Source organism: Panthera onca, chromosome F2, assembly GCF_046562875.1.
Source record: "Panthera onca isolate mPanOnc1 chromosome F2, mPanOnc1 haplotype 2, whole genome shotgun sequence".
Lineage (NCBI taxonomy): Eukaryota > Metazoa > Chordata > Mammalia > Carnivora > Felidae > Panthera > Panthera onca.
The window spans coordinates 46,940,219-46,951,376 of NC_138356.1; positions in this window are offsets into that span (position 1 = coordinate 46,940,219).

Here is an 11,158-nt window from a genome sequence, read left to right on the forward strand (position 1 = left end):
CATCTGCGGAGAGTGAAAGTTTGACCTCCTCCTGGCTGATTTGGATGCCTTTTATTTCTTTGTGTTGTCTGATTGCAGAGGCTAAGACTTCCAACACTATGTTGAATAACAGTAGCAAGAGTAGACATCCCTGTCTTGTTCCTGACCTTAGGGAGAAAGCTCTCAGTTTTTCCCCATTGAGGATAATATTAACGTTGGGTCTTTCGTATATGACTTTTATGATCTCGAGGTATGGTGATAACCAATTTTTATTTCCTTTGGGTATATACCCAGAAGTGTAGTTGCTGAATCAGGTAGATCTATTTTTAATCTTTTGAGGAAAGCCCATATTGTTTTCCATAGTGGCTAAAGTAATCTCATTCCCACCAACAGTGCACAATGGTTCCCTTTTCTCCACATACTCACCAACATTTGTTATCTCTTGTCTTCTTGACAATAGCCGTTCTGTAAAGTGTGAGGTGATAATCTTATTGTGGTTTGTATTTGCATTTCCCTGATAACTAGTGATGTTGAGCATCTTTTCATGTACCTGTTGTCCATCTGGATGTCTTCTTTGGAAAAATATCTATTTAGTTCCTCTGCCCATTTTTAATTGGATTGTTTGTTTTGTTTTTATGAGTTCCTTATATAGTTTGGATATTAATTCCTGATATATAGTTTGCAAATATTTTCTCATATTTTGTAGGTTGCCTTTTCATTTTTTGATTGTTTCTTTTGCTGTGAAGAAGATTTTAAGATTCATGTAGTCACATTGGTTGATTTTTGCTTTTGGGGTCCTATCAAAAAATTATTGCCAAGATCATTGTTGAAGAGTTCTTCCTTAGGTTTTCTTCTAGGGGTTTTATATTATTAAGACTTATGTTTGGGGCACCTGGGTGGCTCAGTCGGTTAAGTTTCCAAATTCAACTCAGGTCATGATCTTGCCGTTCATGAGTTCAAGCCCTACATTGGATCATCGGACTCTGTGCTGACAGCTTGGAGCCTGGGGCCTGCTTCAAATTCTGCGTCTCCCTCTCTCTCTGCCCCTCCCCTGGTCGTGCTCTGTCTCTGAAAATACATAAGTCTCTTTTAAGTTTTTTAAATGTCTGTTTAATTTGATCTATTTCAAGTTATTTTTTCTATTTTTTTAATGTTTATTTATTTTTGAGAGACAGAGACAGAGTGCAAGTGGGAGAGGGGCAGAGAGTGAGAGGGAGACACAGAATCCAAAGCAGGCTCCAGCCTCTGAGCTGTCAGCACAGAACCCAACGCGGGGCTCAAACTCATGAACTGTGAGATCATGACCTGAGCTGAAGTCGGATGCTCAACTGACTGAGCCACCCAGGTGCCCCATTTTTCAAGTTAATTTTTGTGCGTGGTGTAAGATAAGCCCAATTTCACTTTTCTTCATATATTTTCCAGTTTTCCCAGCACCATTTGTTGAAGACACTATCCTTTCTCTATTGGGTGTTCTTGGCTCCCTTGTCAAACATAAGTTGACTGTTTATGCAGGAGTTAATCCTACACTTGCTATTTTGTTCCATTGGCCTGTATATCTAGTTTTATACCAATGCCATTTGATTATAATAGGTTTGTAGTATAGTTCAAAATCAGGAAGTATTGGCTTATAGCTTTGTTCTTCTTTCTCAAGACTGCTTTGGCTGGTTAAGGTTTTTTGTGGTTCCATACAAATCTTAGGGTTGTTTGTTCTATTTCTGTGAAAAATGACATTGGAATTTTGATAGGAATCGTGATGAATCTATAGATGGCTTTGGGTAGTATGGACATTTTAACGATATTAATTCTTCGGATCCATAAACACAGGATATCTATGTGTCTTTCTGGTTTCTTTTAAAAAGTCTAGTAGTTGCTGTACAGATCTTTCACTCCCTTGGTTAAATTTATTCCTAGGTATTTTGTTGTTTTTGATTCTATTGTGAATGGGACAGTTTTATTTTTTCAAATATTTCATGATTAGTATATAGAAATGCAACTGATTTCTGTAGGTTGATTTTATATCTGCAACTTTACTGAATTCATTGACTAGTTCCACCAATGTTTTAGTCGAGTCTTTTGGATTTTCTATACATAAAATCGTATCATCTAAAACAATGATCATTTTACCTCTTCCTTTTTCTTTTTTAAGTTTTATTTATTTAAAAGTAATCTCTACATCCAACATGGGGCTCTAACCCCATGCCTAATTGATCCAGCTAGGACTTCTAGTATTTTATCGAATGAGAGTGGTGAGAGTGGGCATATTCGTCTTATTTCCGATCTTAGAGGATGTTTTCAATCTTTCCCTGTTGAATATGATGTTAGCTGTGAGCTTTTCATACACGGCCTTCATTATGTTGAGATATGTTCCTTCTATACTCAATCTGTTGAGGGTTTTTATCATGAAGGGATGTTGTATTTTGTTAAGTGCTTGTGTGCATCTACTTTGATAACCATGTGATTTTTATCTTTCATTCTATTAATGTAATGTGTGCCATTTATTGGCATATATCGCACCATCCTTTAATCTTCGTGATTAATCCCACTTGTTCATCTTGTTTTCTTTTTTGTTTACATTCAAGTATAAGTAACATACAGTGTTCTATTAGTTTTAGATGTACAACATAGTGCTTAAAAAATTCTATATTCACTCTCTCAGTGCTCATGGAAATAAGTATACTCTTAATCCCCTTTATCTATTTCACCCAAGCCCCTACCCACCTCCCCTCTGGTTACCACCAGTTTGTTCTCTATATCTAAGGGCCTGGGGTGGTTTTTTGGGTTTTCTTTGTTAATTCATTTTGCTTCTTAAATGCCACATATGAGTAAGATCATATCCTATTTGTCTTTCCCTGACTGACTTATTTCACTTAACATCATAGCCTCTAGGTGCCTCCATTAGTTGCAAATGGCAATATCTATATCTATAAATCTATATCTATGGATAGATAGATATAGGCAGTCAGCTGATGGAGAATCTTTTTGTGCTACTATATTTCCTTGATAGTATTGGTAGGTATGCATTTCTGCTTTCGCATTTGAAGTAGCAAGTACTTTCGTAACTAAAGCATTATCTCCTCTTTGGTTCTTACATTTCAACAGGCTGGCTATAGACATAGACATAGACATAGACATAGACATAGACATAGACATAGACATAGACATAGACATAGACACAGACACAGACATAGATAGATACCTTCTTTATCCATTCATCTATAGTGGACACGTGGGTTGCTTCCATACCTTGGCTATTATAAATAATGCTACAGTAAACACAGAGGTGCATATAACTCTTCAAATTAGCATTTTTCATTTTCTTGGGTAAATACATAGTAATGGAATTATTCGATTATATGGTAATTTTCATTTGCGGAACAGAATTCTAGATTCTTTTCCACAGTGGCTGCACCAATCTGCATTCCTAACAGTGCACAAGGATTCCTTTTTCTTCCACATCCATGCGAACACTTGTTGTTTCTTGTGTTTTTGATTTTAGCCATTCTGACAGGTATAAGGTGATATCTCATTGTGGTTTTAATTTGCATTTCCCTGATAATTAATGATGTTGAACCATCTTTTCATGTGTCTGTTGGCCATCTGGATGTCGTCTTTGGATAAATGTCTATTTATGTCTTCTACCCATTTTTAATTGGATTATTTGGTTTTTTGGGCTTTGAGTTACTATAGATTCTTTATATATTTTGGATATATAAAGACCATGTTGAATTATCCTTTTAATGTGCTTTTGAATTTGGTTTGCTAACATTTTTTGAGAATTTTTACATCTATATTCCTCAGGGATATTGACTGATATTTTTGTTTTGTTTTCTTATACTGTCCTTAACTGGCTTTGGTATGAGGATAATGATGGCATCATAGAATGAGTGTGAAAGTGTTTCCTCCTCCTCAATATTTTGGAAGAATTTGAAAAGGATTGGCATTAATTCTTTTTTAAATGTTTGGTATAATTTGCCAGTGAAGCTGTCTGGTTCTGGGGTTTTCTGTGTTGGGAGATTTTTTATTACTGATTCAATTTCTTTAGTTATTATGTTCAGATTTTCCAGGTCTTCCCGATTCAGTCTTGGTAGGTTGTGTGTTTCTAGGAATTTACGCACTTCTTCTAGGTAATTTAATTTGTTGGCATATAATTGTTCATGGTAGGTTCTTGCGATCCTATGTATTTCTCTAGTATCAGTTGTAATGCTTCCTTTTTCCTTTTTAATTTTGAGTCTTGTCTCTTTTTTTTTTTTCTTGGTCTAGCCTAAGGTTTGTTAATTTTGTTTACCATTTTGAAAAGCCAGCTCTTAATTTTGTTGATCCATTCTATTGTTTTTCTGGTCTCTGTTTTACTTATTTCCATTCTAATCTTTCTTGTTTTTTTTTTTTTTTTTTTTTTCCTTCTGCTATGGGTTTAATTTGTTCTTTTACTACTTCCTTGAGGTATAAAGTTGGGTTGCTTATTGAAGATCTTTCTAATTTCTTAAAATACTCATTGCTTTCAACTTCTCCAAGCACCATTCCATGGAATTTGATTATATTGTGTTTCAATTTTCATTTGTTTTAAAAGAATTTATTTCCTGGGGTGCCTGGGTGGCTCAGTTGGTTGAGTGTCTGGACTCTTGGTTTTGGCTCAGGTCATGATCTCACGGTTCATGGGTTCTAGTCCTGCATCAGGCTCTGTGCTGACAGTGTGGAGCCTGCTTGGGATTCTCTCTCTCTGCCCCTCCCCTGCTCATGCTCTCTCTCAAAATAAATAACTTTTTTAAGTTTATTTCCCTTTGTATTTTATCTTTGACCCACTGGTTGTTGAGAAATGTGTTGTTTAGTTTCCAGGTTTGTTCATTTTCCAGCTTTGTTCCTATTTATCTCTAGTTCCATACCATTGTGGTCCCCAAAGATAGTTGGTATGATTTCCATCTTCTTAAATTTGCTAAGACTTGTTTTGTGTCCTATCATATGATCTATCCTGGAGAATGTACCATGTGTACTTGAGAAGAATGTATATTCTGCTGTTGGATGGAACGTTCCACCTGTCCATTAGGTCAATTGGTCCAAAGTATGGTTAGATGCCAATATTTCCCTGTTAATTTTTTGTGTGGATGATCAATTGCTAAGTCCCCAACATTAAAGTCCCCTGTTATCATACGTCTCTTCCTTCCTTCAGATCTGTTAATATCTGCTTAATATATTTGGGTGTCCCAATGTTGAGTTCATATACACTTGTGATTGTTATATCTTATTGTATTGACCTCTTTATCGTTATATGACCTTCTTTGCCTTGTTACCATTTTTGGCTTCAAGTCTACTGGTCTGATATGAATGTATCTGTCCTACTTTGTTTTCATTTCCACTTGCCTGGAATATTTTCTTTCCCTTCGGTTTGAACCTACGTGTGTCTTTAGGGCCGAGAGGACTCTCCTTTACCCAGCATATGTTCGAGGCTTCTTGTTTTATGTATCCAACCATTGTGCATTCACACTGAGTGACTTCTGACATGTAAAGATCATGAAGGCCAACTAACGACTTCTGGTTGTTTTGAATCTCCACTGTTTCTTTTTCCTTCTGTTTCTGTTTCTTTGTAAATTGGTGGTTTCTCCATGGTGGTATGCTCTTTTCCCCAATGCTTCCGTTTTTTTTTTTTTTTTTTTTTGGTTTCGTAAATCTCTCGACTTGTGCTTTGTGGTTACCTTGTGAGGTTTACGTATAACATGTCATAGATAAAATGGTTTATTTTATGCTGATAGTAACTTACCTTCATTTGCCTAGAAGCCTCCACACTTTTACTCCTCCCCTTTTATATTTTTGGTGTCACACTTTTTTTTATGCTGTGTATACATTAACAAATCATATTAGTTATACTTATTTTTTTTTTAATTTTTTTTAATGTTTATTTTTGAGAGAGACAGAGACAGAATGCGAGTGGGTTGGGACAGAGAGAAGAGGGAGACACAGAATCTGAAACAGGCTCCAGGCTCTGGGCTGTCAGCACAGAGCCCGACGCGGGGCTCGAACTCACGAGCTGCGAGATCATGATCTGAGCTGAAGTCGGATGCTCAACCGACTGAGCCACCCAGGCGCCCCTAGTTATACTTATTTTTAATGCTTTTTCCTTTAATTTTTATCCTATAGTTAAGTGGCTAACTCACTATTCTGACTGTTGTGTACTTTCAGAGGTTTTTGGGTCTTTGATTAGCATAGTTTCATCTCAGCTTTAAGAATTTTTTTTTTAATTTTTTTAACGTTTATTTATTTTTTTTTTTGAGACAGAGAGAGTCAGAGCATGAACAGGGGAGGGTCAGAGAGAGGGGGACACAGAATCTGAAACAGGCTCCAGGCTCTGAGCTGTCAGCACAGAGCCCAACGCGGGGCTCGAACTCACGAACCGAGAAATCATGACCTGAGCCGAAGTCGGCCGCTTAACCGACTGAGCCACCCAGGGTCCTCTCAGCTTTAGGAATTTCTTTCAGTATTTCTTACCAGGCAGGTCTAGTGGTGGTGAACTCTCTCAACTTTTGTATGGGAAAGCCGTTATTTCTTCTTCATCAGGCAAACTTATTCTTCAGATCTAAGGTATTCTTGGATTGCATTTTTTATCTTTTAACCCTTGGAATATGTCCTTCCACTCTCCCCTGGCTTGTAGTGTTTCTGCGGAGAAATCTGATAGCCTAATGTGGTTGCTTTGTAGATCACGTTCTTTTTCTCCCTGCCTGCATTTAAGATTCTTTATCATTGATTTTTTGAGTTTCATTATACTGTGTCTTAGGGAAAGTTTTTTGCATTGAAATAATAGGGTGTTGTTAGCTTTGCAGATATTTATGTCCAAGCCCTTCCCTGGATTTGGGAAGATTTATTTTGAGAGAGAGAGAGAATGTGTGTGTGTATAGGTGTGTGTGTGTAAACAGGGGACGGGGCAGGAGAGGGAGAGAGAGAATCCACACTGTCAGTGCAGAGCCCGATGGGGGGCTCGATCCCACAAACTGTGAGATCATGACCTGAGCCAAAATCAAGAGTTGGACACTTAATCCACTGAGCCACCCAGGTATCCCCTCAGCTGTTATTTCTTTAAATAATCTCTTTGCCCTGTTTTCCCTCTCTTCTCCTTCTGGTACACCAGTTTTTCTGATGTTTGCCTTCTTGATTGAATCCAATGCTCCAGTAGTGTTTCTTCATTCCTTTTAGACCCTAGCTCTCCTCTTGAATTATTTCCATATTCCTGTTCAAGTCACTTATTCTCTTTTCGATCTGGTCTGCCTTGTTACCGATGCTGACCAGTACATTCTTCCATTCACACATTGAATTCTTTAGCTCTAGAATGTAGTGTTCTTAAAATTTTAATCTCTTTGGAAAAGAACTCCTGTTCATTAATTTTATTCCTGAGTTCATTGAATTGTCTGAGTTTTTTTTTTGGAGCTTGTTGATTTCCTCATAAAAGCTATCGTGACTTCTTTATCAGTTAGATCATACTATTCTGTGCCTTGGCATTCATTCAGCTGATGGAGAATTCTTTTCGTGCTACCATATTCCCTCGATGGAATTTGTAGGTATGCATTTCTGCTTTCGCATTTGAAGTACAAGTGCTTTCTTAACCAGAGTATCATCTCCTCTTCGGTTCTTACGTTTCAACAGGCTGGCCATTAGCAACCTTTCTTTCACCTTCCAGATTGTGGTTCTGTTAGCTGGCCTATTATCCGGGCACCCTCTGTGTTCACTGGAGCTGGCTCTTGGGATGCACTTGAAAGTGCACACAAGGAGCCGGCAGCAAAGTTGGAGGAGGTATGGGTTTGGTACTTGGGGCACTGAAGGTGCCCACGCCGGGTGGGGGAGGACCCGGGAGCGGGGCATTCCCAGAGGTCGGTGGGCAGACTTCATGCCGAAGTCCTGACAAAACACCAGATAATGTTAATGCCCTTTGATATTCTTATCTGCCTCCTTCCCTTTCTCCTTCCTCCCAGCCACCCACCCGAGTTGCAGAAGTCCTTCCTCAGAAATCTGGGTGCCGCTGGGAGAGAAACTGGTTTTTCTCGCACAACGGAGGTAGCCAGGCATTCACTCACCGCTTTGACTTTCCATCTCCTCTGCCGTAGAGGTTGCTGAAAGCCCAGCCCCTTGCGGTGTCACCCCGTGGAGGCGGGGGCTGCCCTGGCGAGTTCCTCCCTCTTCTCTGTATCCAAACTTTGTCCCGTTCAGGTTCAGATGGCATGCTGACATTTCCCCTCCGGCAGACTGGACTTCCCAGGAGTTGGGTCAGTTGGGATCTGCTCAGTTTTGCATTCTCCAGGCTTTTTATGCCTCATCGTGGAAGATGGAGGAGGTTCACCAAATCGCTTGCATCTGTAGCCCTTACTAAGGACCTGTTTATTTTTGGGTGCACGGGTGGGCTTGCGTGTCCCTTAAGGAAACCTGCGGAGACACTTTTGCTAAGTTATGGATGTCTAGTTGTCCTAAAAGGGGAGAGAAAAGAGTAATGACTTAACATTGCCATGATTCTGATGTCACTGTGCTCACCCCTGAGACAAGACAAAAGCTAAGTTTAAATGACAAGAGGAAAAAAATTCTGTCTTTAAAAAGTTATTATCTATTAATATATTGATAAGGAAAACACACAGAATTCCTATGTGTTGAATTTTTTCCGGATATAGGATTAGCAAGAGAAATAAAAGCCAAATTAAAGTAAAAGCTAATTGCACAGACTCAGCTCCTAGAGTTCGAGATTTGGCTTTGCCACTTACTAGCAGTGTTACTTAAAACGTACTTAATTTGCTGGAAATTTCTTCTTTAGCAGCAGCACTTGGCATTATATCAAATGCATTTCTTAGTAACTGTTGAGAAAATGTTGATACCTTCCTAACTGGCACAGAAATGCAATACAGGAGTCAGAAGGTTAATTTCACACGTCTTATAAAAACTCATGATAATTAAAAGGTTTTGATTAAATCCATTTACCAATTCCAAGAGAACCTAGAATGGACACATGAACAAGCTCAGAAAAACGATCACAGGGTTGCTAAAGGGAATGTTTGATATTCCCAGGCAGTCCAAGATGCTCAGAAGGAAAATATCCTGATTTAGAATTTTAAACTCAGCCTTGTTGTAAAGACCTTTTTCTTCTAAATAATGACTCTTTCCTTAATTTTGTTTTGTTTTTTTTTTTTTTTCCTGCCCTAAAATGTCAAGGGAAAAGCGGTTTCTATGCTTTGGTTTCCTAGCATGTGCTTTGATAGACCTGTGTCGTCCCACTTCTCACCCCCTAGGCTGAAGGTAGTAACCCCAAGTACCTGATTTTTTGGAACTTCACTTTTTTTGTAGTTTATAGGCAGCGTGAACTATGTAGAGCCTGTGGGTCTGGATTCAAATTCCAGCTTCACCACCACTTACTATGTACTTCTGGGCAAGTCATTAAACTTGTTGAAGCTTCAGTTTCCTCTACTGTAAGATGGGAATATATTACTGAACCAATCCCACAGGGTGGTTATAAGAAACGATAGTGCGCGTAAAGAATTCACTTGATAAATAAACACGCTGTACATGTTCAATATTAGCAGTTACAATTACTGATTCAAAGGCAGGCATCTTTCATTGTTAAAAAAAAAAAAAAAAAGATTCCCTGATTTCTCATGCCCCTGCCTTTAAGAATCACACTACTATACCTCTTAGTGCATGAATGCCATTCGTCAGTATTAGTTCACCATTTTCATCGTCAAGCATAATTATGGCATCACCGAATTATCAGGGCGACACGGTTGGTAATGTAAATAACAGTCACCAACTTTAATTACTTCTAAAAAATATGACTCTCAAGTTTAAAAATTGAAAGGACATGTGTTTTAGCATACAATTTATCTTCAACTCATTCTATATTATATACTTATCCAATTACTTTTTACTTGGGGGAGTACACCGAAAAAAAAACACCCCATTTTCAACCATAAACCCATCTGCTCATATATACCTATCAACAGTCATTACATAATTTGTGGGATCGTCCCCCAAAATACAAAATCTGGCTTTCTAATGCGAAGACCTTTTTGTCTCTAGAAAGAATGTTAGTTTAGGCTAATAAATATACCATGTTGTCTCAAGTTTTCTGGGAATAATGCCCGTAACAAAGTTAATTGCGTTTTTCTACCTTTGTGGATAAGACGATCTCCCCACCCCACAAATTTGCCATGATTGTGATGGATAAAAAGCTAACACCTAAAATGTGAAATTGGGCTACTCTAATTCTGCCATGTATCTACTTAACACTCGCAACGAGGCAGATGTAAAGACTCAGCAACATCGGAAATTTATCAAAATGGTAACTAAGAACCCTTAAATCTAACCAATTAGATTGTCTAACTGAAGATAGGTTATATTTACAGAAGAGTCTGTATGAAGGCTAGGAAAAGAGAAATTCGGTATGGCTTTGGCACTGTCCAAAGGTGTGGCTGTCCTGAATAAGAAACTCCAGGATGTCCTCGTGACCCTTTGGTCTCCTAGAACAGCAGTGGGCCCGCGACTATTCTGGCTTGATTGTACTGGCCAGGGTATTAATCTAGCTCCACCCGTTTAGCTTCAACTTGAACCAAACTTCTGATTCACCTTGTTGGACGAGAACTGTTCAGTAGGGAGAATGTACTCATTAAACCCAAGTAGCCAGGTCTTCTTCAAAGTCATTGGCTCACAGCAAATAAATAATCTGGGACCATGGTTTTATATCAAAAGACTAAGAAAATTTCAAAGTAGTCTCCGCATCACTCACTTGGGCTCCATCAGTTTGGTGGGAAGGAAGGAGTTACAGTCACAGATGATGAACTGTAAAAACCTCTAGCTCATTTACCCATGCAAGTTTTAGCATACAATTCGTTACCTCATTCTAGATCACAAACTTATAATTCATGGTGAGATGGAGAAAAGGATTGCAGGCTAAAAAGTTTTCAAAGAAGCCTAAATTGTACATCGTAGTAGCCACAGAAAAACGTCACATATCAATTTGTCTTAAAATTTCCAAAGCAGCAGCCACACGTCTTAGAAAGCCATACAGCAGTGTCAGCCATCTTATTCTGCTTCACTTCAAATCCTACATGAAAGTAGGTTCTTTAAAATAGACTATTGTCAATTATGGGCTATACCTTTGTCAGATGCAACTAACCTTCGTTAATCGTGGCAGTTAGGAGGTTCTATAAAGTGTCACTAACAG